Source organism: Panthera leo, chromosome C2, assembly GCF_018350215.1.
Source record: "Panthera leo isolate Ple1 chromosome C2, P.leo_Ple1_pat1.1, whole genome shotgun sequence".
NCBI lineage: Eukaryota > Metazoa > Chordata > Mammalia > Carnivora > Felidae > Panthera > Panthera leo.
The window spans coordinates 4,499,661-4,508,546 of record NC_056687.1 but is presented as its reverse complement, the minus strand read 5'-3'; positions in this window follow the sequence as shown (position 1 = coordinate 4,508,546).

Sequence of the window (8,886 nt, the reverse complement as noted above, 5' to 3'; positions counted from 1 at the left end):
CGATGTGCAGCTGGGGGCTGAGGACCTCCTCCTGAGTCACCGGGGAGGGTGCTGTTTCTACAGTTTCATTTCTGGGGCCTGGTGTCAGGTCATTTCTCTCACTGCCGCTCAGGAGGAGGGGTCCACACGCCACGTGGGAGCAAAGGGAAGAAGGGCGGGTGACTCACCTGGTCTCTGTCCTGAAGGTGCACAGGTGACAGCAGGGCCGGGTCGTGGGGTTGGGGCGGGGATGGGGGGGGGGTGGAGGAATTCATGACATCCTCATGCAGCAATTGGCCTTTTCAAAGGACTTCCCAGGAAGGGTGGCTTGTGCTGGCAGGCAGGGGACAAAAAGGCAAGTTTCCGAGGCTGCCCCACGTGAGATTTGGAAAGGCCTGTGCTGGTGCCCGCTGACGCAGAGAGTGCGTTCTAGAGAAGAGGCGGCTGGCCTGGGGGCCCAGGGCAGCCCCCCATCCTGAATCTGACCAAAAGCCCCGTGGCCACAAAGGGGTGGCTTCTGGGACGCTTTGCTCGGCGTTGATGGTGGACACGCGTCTGGAGGTGGGGTGGGAGCTCGTGCCCCTGTGATATTGTGATTATAAGGTATATTAACACTAGTCACGCTGCTATATATTACCTCCCCAGAGTTTGTAATAGGGTAGCTAATAACACTGCATTGCATCTTTGAAAGTTGCTTAGGGAGTAGACCTTAAAAGTCCTCATGGTAAGAAAAATGAAGCTATGTATGGAGACAGATGTAACTAGATTTATTGCAGTGATCATTTTGCCATATATACAAATATCAGAAAAAAATAATTTATTTATTTGCGAGAGAGAGAGAGAGAGAGAGAGAGAAAGCATGAGCCAGGGAGAGGACAGAGGGAGAATCTTAAGCAGGCTTCACACTGGGGGCGGGGGGGGGGGGGGGGGATCAACACAGGGGTCCATCCAACTACCCTTGGATCATAATTTGAGCAGAAATCAAGAGTCAGATGCTCAACCATCTGAGCCACCCACATGCCCCTAGGAAAACACACACACACACACACACACACACACACACACGCACATAAAATTTAGTCTTCCTTCCTGGCACAGAGCTCCTAAAACCCTGGGAATTTCCAACAAGGAGATAGTGTGGTCTTTTGTTATGCTAATAAGGTCACTTTGGAAAGCATCTAAGGGTGGGGCTGGCCTATGATTAGTGTTGGAACTTCCGGTCCCTCCCCCTGACCTCCTCCACTCATGCTCTGTTTCTCTCTCTCTCTCTCTCAAAAATAAATAAATATTAAAAAAAACTCATGTATTGGAATTGGTGTCAGACTTCGAGCCCCAAAGCCTGGTGTTGGGACTTCAGGTGCCTGCTTGCTTGTGACCCTGGTGGCGCAGGGCCACCTGAGTGGGGTGCTGGGAAACTGGCCCCCGAGAGGAGAGGGCGCCTGCCTTCTAGCATTTGCTACCTTGTATCATGGCACGTAGTGTGGTGTGGTGCCTTCACAGTGTTACTTACACCCTGATGCCAAGACTTCCTGGCAAAGAGTGGCCTTTGTGGGGAACAGATTAGGTGTAAAGCAGGGAGTGTTAGTGAGACTCACAGGGGTTTAGATCCTGCACTGGTAACTCAAGAACGTGTGGGGCCAGTCTGCACGTTGGAACCAGCGCGGGGGCTGATGGATCGTCCCTGATGCCATTAAGGCAGCCTCCTGGCCTGATGGTGGCTGCTCGTTCTTCCCTGGAAATGGTTAACTGCTGGGGGCTGTTCTGGAGTTCCAACATATCCCAGGAGGCTCTGCAAAAATGTGCTTTGGGCAAATAGCAGCGGTCAGGATCGCAGGATGTCCGGGGCCCAAAACGACTTTTCTAATGTCAAGAAAGCGATGTCTCATCTTTCTTTTCCTGGAGACCCCTAACTCCTTCTGCTCGCAAAACCATAAAACAAGAATGAAACCTGGTTAGACTCTGGGGACAAAGCCATGGAGCACGGCAAGGCCCACGACCCTACGACCGCCGGTGATTTGCTTGTGAGCCTCCTTGCTGTCAAGGGCCAGGCTGCACAGATGGGTGTGCCCTGCTCTCTGGAGTAAGGGGGCACTCGATTCACCAGGAGGGAGAACGTCTCCAGTCTGGCCCTCTGCAAAGTAATTTACTGTATTTTTGTCTCATAGAGGTTAATATAACTTACATGATTTCCTTATTTAAGGAGGTTAAATAAGTCGTTGGATTTGTTCTTGATGGCAGTTTTACTTAAACAAAAAAGCAGGGGTGCCTAGGTGGCTCAGTCGGTTGAGTGTCTGACTCTTGATCTTTTACGTGTATGATATTATGATTCATAAGAAACATATATTTGGCCGTTCTGATGACCGGAATGTATTTTTTATATATATTTGGTCTTCGTCCACAGTTCCTGGCTCACGGCTCCAAAAGCCACTGGAATTTCCTAAGCGTTGAGGGTGATAAAGGTGTCTTCTATTTATTGATGGAGGTGACCTCTGGACCCCACCCTGGGGCCGGTGCTGGTGTAGGGAGGCCCAGAGGGGAGAGGGTTGGCACTTCCGGCTCTGCCCCCACCCCACCCCCACTTCCGGGGAGGGGAGGCGGGCTGGAGGTTGGGTCAACCAATAGCCGAGGACTCAGTCAGTCATGCCTGAGTAATGAAGACTCCATAAAACCCCCGAGAGGACTGAGTAGGGAGCATCTGGGCTAGTGAACAGGTGAAGGGGTGGGTGAATGGTGTCTGGGTTGGGGGGGGCGGGGGAGCTCCAGGCCCTCTCTGGGGACCTCACTCTTCACATCTTTCATCTGGCTGTTCATTCATATCATTTATCACATCCCTTTTTTTTTTTTTTGAGAGAGAGAGAGTGGGGGGAGGGGGGAGGGAGAGAGAGGGAGAGAGAGAATCTCAAGCAGGCTTCATGCTCAGCGTGGTGAGATCACGACCTGAGCTGAAATCAAGAGTCAGACGCTGAATGACTGAGCCACCCAGGTGCCCCTTATCACATCCTTTACTAAACCGGAAACAGTGAAGGTTTCCCAGAGTTCCTTTCGCTGCGCTGGTGATGTAGAAGCCTCCGAGGAGGAGGCCGTTGGAGCCTCCAGTGGTTGTCACAGCGTGGTTGTCACAAGGACAGAGGACAGCCCGGGGCTCGCGGCTGGCGTCTGGAGTGGGGGGCAGGGCGGCCCTGTGGGGCTGAGCCCTGAGCCTGTGGGGTCCCCTGCTGTCTCCTCCCAGCCGGTGTCAGAGCTCAACCCCCGCTGGTGCCCGAGAACTGCTTGGTCCTGTGCGGGGACCCCCACGCTGGGACTGGGTCCGGGAACCCGCCCGGAGCTGGTGTCAGTGGACATGGGATGACAGCGTGTCTGGACACTGGCTGAAGGGCAGGCACGACGGGGAGTGGCAGTCTGGTAAAACAAATGATCGGTGGGGGGTGGGGGGGCCCGGATAAGATGGTAACGTGTTAAAGTAGGAAACCGTAGGATGCTGACACTATCAAAGGCTAAAACTCAGAGAAATGAAGGAAAACTGGAAGACGCAAAATCCCTCTAAATAACCGGGATTTCTTTTTGGTCCCCCATCAGAGGGAGGGGCTCTCTTGGAGCCCGTTTCTCTGAAGCTGGTGCCCGGCGACGCGACTCCTCTGACAGGTGCACGGCCAGGGGTTTCCAGCCCAGGACGCACCGGCTGCGGGAAGGGACCTGGGCGTGATGAGTACCTGAGTCCCTGCTGAACAACCTCACGGTCGCCTTTCCTCCGTAGGGGGGCAGGGAGGTGGCGCAGGCTGCGAGCCGCGTGGGATGCAAAGCAAACAGGAAAGCACCAGGCTGGCAGGACCGCACGGTGCACAGAAGCTACTGAGCTCCAGGTGGGGAGACTCTCGTCACTTCTGCTTCTGCCTTTGCCTGTAAGCGGAGGGCTGGGGCTCAGGGGCCAGGCCGTGACAGGCAGTGGGCCACCGGGGGGTGGGGCACGGCGAGTAGGCTTGGTGGGAGCACACTGCCAGTAGGCTTGGTGGGGAGGGATGGCCGGGGGGTGGGGGAGCACGGCTGAGGCGGGGGCTTTGCACTCACGGGGGCCCCCGGGAGCGGGGTCCCTTCCGGGATTGTGGGGTCAGTGGCCGCTTCTGGTAAAAAGCCACCAGGCTGGGTGGCCAGGTCAGCATGTGATTGAGATGGCTTGATCATGTGATCCACAGTGGCTTGGGTCAAGGTGGTGAGAGATCAGATGCTGGACGCGTCGAAGGCAGAGTCCACGTGTTTGCCGAGGGGGGGCTGTGGGGCTGATGGGCAGAGCGGCTGGGGAGGCGTTTGGCCAGGGCTTCGGGAAGGTCGGAAGTGGCCTGAACTGGGATGGGAAGGTGGGGTGGGGGGGGTGGGGGGGGAGGAGCGTGATACCAGTTTTATTTCTGAGAGGGGATGAGGAACCCCTAAATCCTCCCCTAGAACAACAGCCTTCGCAGCCCCCGCAGGGGAGTATCGGTCCCCCCGCCCATTCGTTCGTGCAGCCAAAGTCTAGGGGGCACCTGCCACGTGCCCGGTGCCAGCCTGGGGCGGGGACTCAGCAGTGCAGAAGGCACAGTAGCTGCTGTCATGAGGTGATGGGTGACAAGTAAACAGACAGCGACTTTGTAGGTGCCCCTCCCTGGGGATCCCTCCTCACGTGAGGTCTCCAGGTCAGTGGGACTGACCGACCCCTCATAGGAGGGCCTTCCCTGCCTCTTTCCAGCCCAAGCCCAGGTGTCATTTCTGGCTCCGACAACACCCGGGGGCCAGGCCCCCCTCGCCCCCTAAAGGAGCTGCCCCCAGGCTTGGCTTTCTGAGCACCCCCTCCATGAGAAAGGGGGAGGGGGGAGCTTCAGAGACAGAGAAAGGCTGGCCCCGAGCCTCCCGTCACACCTTGCTTCTCTGAACTCCGAAGTTTAAAACAAAAATGAAAAAGAACAGAAAGCAAGACAGAAACGGGGGGGCCTCCTCCCCGGGGGTCCCTGGCAGCCGGGAAGGAAGTGTGGGGAGAACCCTCGGTCTGCCGGCACCGAGCCCAGGGCCTTCTCCTCGGCCGGAGCAGCCCTTCCCGCCCTGGGGTCTGGCGCCCGGGAAGGGGGTGGCAAGAAGGAGAAAATGACAAGGCCGGCACCGGCTTTCACTCTTGGAGCCACGTTGCGCCTGGCCCGGTGCTGCGCCTTTGCATAAACCCTCAGCCCTCTAACACCCTCACGGGGTGTCACAATGAAGGGATGTGGCCAGCTCACCCACACAGCTAGTCCGGCCCCCAGGTGCCGGAGCCGGATGCCTCCTCCATGCTGAGCGACACCAGAGCTAATCCTGGTTTCTAATGATGTATCCCGAAATCTGACCATGAAGTTTATCTTCAAGAGAGAGCACTGCCGCTTGCTTTTCTCTGATTCTCCTTGCTTTGACTCAGTCGCCGCCTCCCGGAAGTAGAGCCTAAGACAGGACCTTGTGCGGAGATTTGCAGGGAGGGGTTCCCAGGGAGCAGGTGTAGGGTCTGGGTGGGTGCAGCCAACCCCACGCGGGCCACTGGGCTCCCTAGGGAGCTGGGCAAGAACGTGCACATCGGAGAGGTGAGAGAAGAGCAAAGTTGTCACAGCCGGCACGCGTCACAGGTTGCCTCAAGGGGCTTAACTCTGTGCTCCCCCCCAGGTTGTGTGTATGCTTGGGAGCAGGGCAGGTGCAGGCAGGTGCATACCTGGGAGCGGGCGGGTGCAGGCAGGTGCAGGCGGGTGCAAGCAGGTTCGTATCTGGGAGCAGGGCGGGTGCGGGCAGGTGCAGGCGGGTGCAGGCGGGTGCATACCTGGGAGCAGGGCGGGTGTGGGCGGGTGCAGGGCAGGTGCAGGCGGGTGCATACCTGGGAGCAGGGCGGGTGCGGGCGGGTGGAGGGCAGGTGCAGGCGGGTGCATACCTGGGAGCAGGGCGGGTGTGGGCGGGTGCAGGGCAGGTGCAGGCGGGTGCATACCTGGGAGCAGGGCGGGTGCGGGCGGGTGCAGGTGGGTGCATACCTGGGAGCAGGGCGGGTGCGGGCGGGTGCAGGGCAGGTGCAGGCGGGTGCATACCTGGGAGCAGGGCGGGTGCGGGCGGGTGCGGGCAGGTGCAGGCGGGTGCATACCTGGGAGCAGGGCGGGTGCGGGCGGGTGCAGGGCAGGTGCAGGCAGGTGCATACCTGGGAGCAGGGCGGGTGCGGGCGGGTGCAGGGCAGGTGCAGGCGGGTGCATACCTGGGAGCAGGGCGGGTGCGGGCGGGTGCGGGCAGGTGCAGGCGGGTGCATACCTGGGAGCAGGGCGGGTGCGGGCAGGTGCAGGTGGGTGCATACCTGGGAGCAGGGCGGGTGCGGGCGGGTGCAGGGCAGGTGCAGGCGGGTGCATACCTGGGAGCAGGGCGGGTGTGGGCGGGTGCAGGGCAGGTGCAGGCGGGTGCATACCTGGGAGCAGGGCGGGTGCGGGCGGGTGCAGGGCAGGTGCAGGCAGGTGCATACCTGGGAGCAGGGCGGGTGTGGGCGGGTGCAGGGCAGGTGCAGGCGGGTGCATACCTGGGAGCAGGGCGGGTGCGGGCAGGTGCGGGCAGGTGCAGGCGGGTGCGGGCAGGTGCAGGCGGGTGCATACCTGGGAGCAGGGCGGGTGCGGGCGGGTGCAGGGCAGGTGCAGGCGGGTGCATACCTGGGAGCAGGGCGGGTGCGGGCGGGTGCGGGCAGGTGCAGGCGGGTGCGGGCAGGTGCAGGCGGGTGCATACCTGGGAGCAGGGCGGGTGCGGGCGGGTGCAGGGCAGGTGCAGGCAGGTGCATACCTGGGAGCAGGGCGGGTGCGGGCAGGTGCAGGTGGGTGCATACCTGGGAGCAGGGCGGGTGCGGGCGGGTGCGGGCAGGTGCAGGCGGGTGCATACCTGGGAGCAGGGCGGGTGCGGGCGGGTGCAGGGCAGGTGCAGGCGGGTGCATACCTGGGAGCAGGGCGGGTGCGGGCGGGTGCAGGGCAGGTGCAGGCGGGTGCATACCTGGGAGCAGGGCGGGTGCAGGCGGGTGCAGGGCAGGTGCAGGCGGGTGCATACCTGGGAGCAGGGCAGGTGCGGGCAGGTGCAGGTGGGTGCATACCTGGGAGCAGGGCGGGTGCAGGGCAGGTGCAGGCGGGTGCATACCTGGGAGCAGGGCGGGTGCAGGGCAGGTGCAGGCGGGTGCATACCTGGGAGCAGGGCAGGTGCGGGCAGGTGCAGGTGGGTGCATACCTGGGAGCAGGGCGGGTGCAGGGCAGGTGCAGGCGGGTGCATACCTGGGAGCAGGGCAGGTGCGGGCAGGTGCAGGTGGGTGCATACCTGGGAGCAGGGCGGGTGCAGGGCAGGTGCAGGCGGGTGCATACCTGGGAGCAGGGCGGGTGCAGGCGGGTGCAGGGCAGGTGCAGGCGGGTGCATACCTGGGAGCAGGGCAGGTGCGGGCAGGTGCAGGTGGGTGCATACCTGGGAGCAGGGCGGGTGCAGGGCAGGTGCAGGCGGGTGCATACCTGGGAGCAGGGCAGGTGCGGGCAGGTGCAGGTGGGTGCATACCTGGGAGCAGGGCGGGTGCAGGGCAGGTACAGGCGGGTGCAGGCTGGCGGCCCCGCTGCAGCTTCAGAGAGACCCCTTGTGCGCCTGGAGGGCGAGGTAAGCCCAGGCAGCGCAGGTGGTGGGACGCGGCTCCCGTGTCTTCCGCTCGCACCCGTGTCTTCCTACCTGGGACTGGGCGCCATCCTCCAACTCCTGGTTTCGCCTGGGTTTGAACTCCACCACTTAGCAGCTGGTGGCCTCTGGTGAGCGCCTCACTTCCCTGCAGTTCTGCATCCCGGTCTGTGAATCACGAACCCCGCAGGCACAGGGTGGCGGTGAAAATCCGTGCCTTAGCCTGCAGGGCACACAGACGGAACGCTGAAAGTGAGAGGGTTCTGGGTCCCGGTCCTGGTGGCCGTCAGTCCCGATCCTGGGACTCTGGCTTTGGCTGACGACCGTGCCTCCTCACGTCCTTGCCTTCCGTCCACGCCGCCTGCTCTCCCTGCCTGTGTAAACATCCATCAGGTCACCCACAGAGAGATGGGACGAGGCCGGGGGTTTAGGAAGAAGGCAGGTGCGGTAAATAAACACACTTGCGCCCAGTGTCTCGAGGACGGAGGGGCTGGGCTGAGCGGAAGGAGTCCAGCTGGGCGAGGCGCGTGAGCGGACTTCCCAAAGCCCAGCCGGTTCACCTGGAGACCCCAGGCCGTCCCCACTCTGTGACCTTCCTCAGTCTGTCTTCACAAATTACCCACATTCAGCAGCTTAAAACCACCGAGATGTGCCCTCTCACAGCCTGGAGGCCAGAAGGTCCAGATAGAGGCATCAGTGGGGCTGGTGCCTCTGGACATTCTGAGGAGGGACCTAGGCCTCTCCCAGCTCCTGGTGGCTCCTTGAGGTCCTTGGCATGCTCGGCTTGGGGCCACATTAGTCTAGACCCACCTCCGTCTACACTGGTCTCTCCCTTCTCCCCGGATCTGTGTCTCCAGTCTCCCTCTGCCTCCTCTGACCTGTGGCTCGGTTTAGGCCCCACGTCCAGGTCTTACAAATACTCTTTCTCCAAATAAGGTCACGTTCGCTCTTCCAAGGACACCATTCAACCTACTGCAGCCACTTTGTTCCCGGAAGGATGGGCCGTGTAGGTCATAGCGGGGAAGGGTTTGTGACGGGGAGTGGCCCAGGGTGGGTCTGAGTCCTGACTTAGACCAGTAGCTGACCCCCCCCCCCCCCCACTCTTCAATCTGTTTTCTTCTTTTTTTTTCTTTCAGTAAGCTCTCTGCCCAAAGTGGGGCTTGAACTCACGATCCCAAGATCAAAAGTCAAGTGCTCTATTGACTGGGCCAGCCGGGGGCCCTGGCACTTAATTTCTTGGCTTGGAAGGTCCAACAG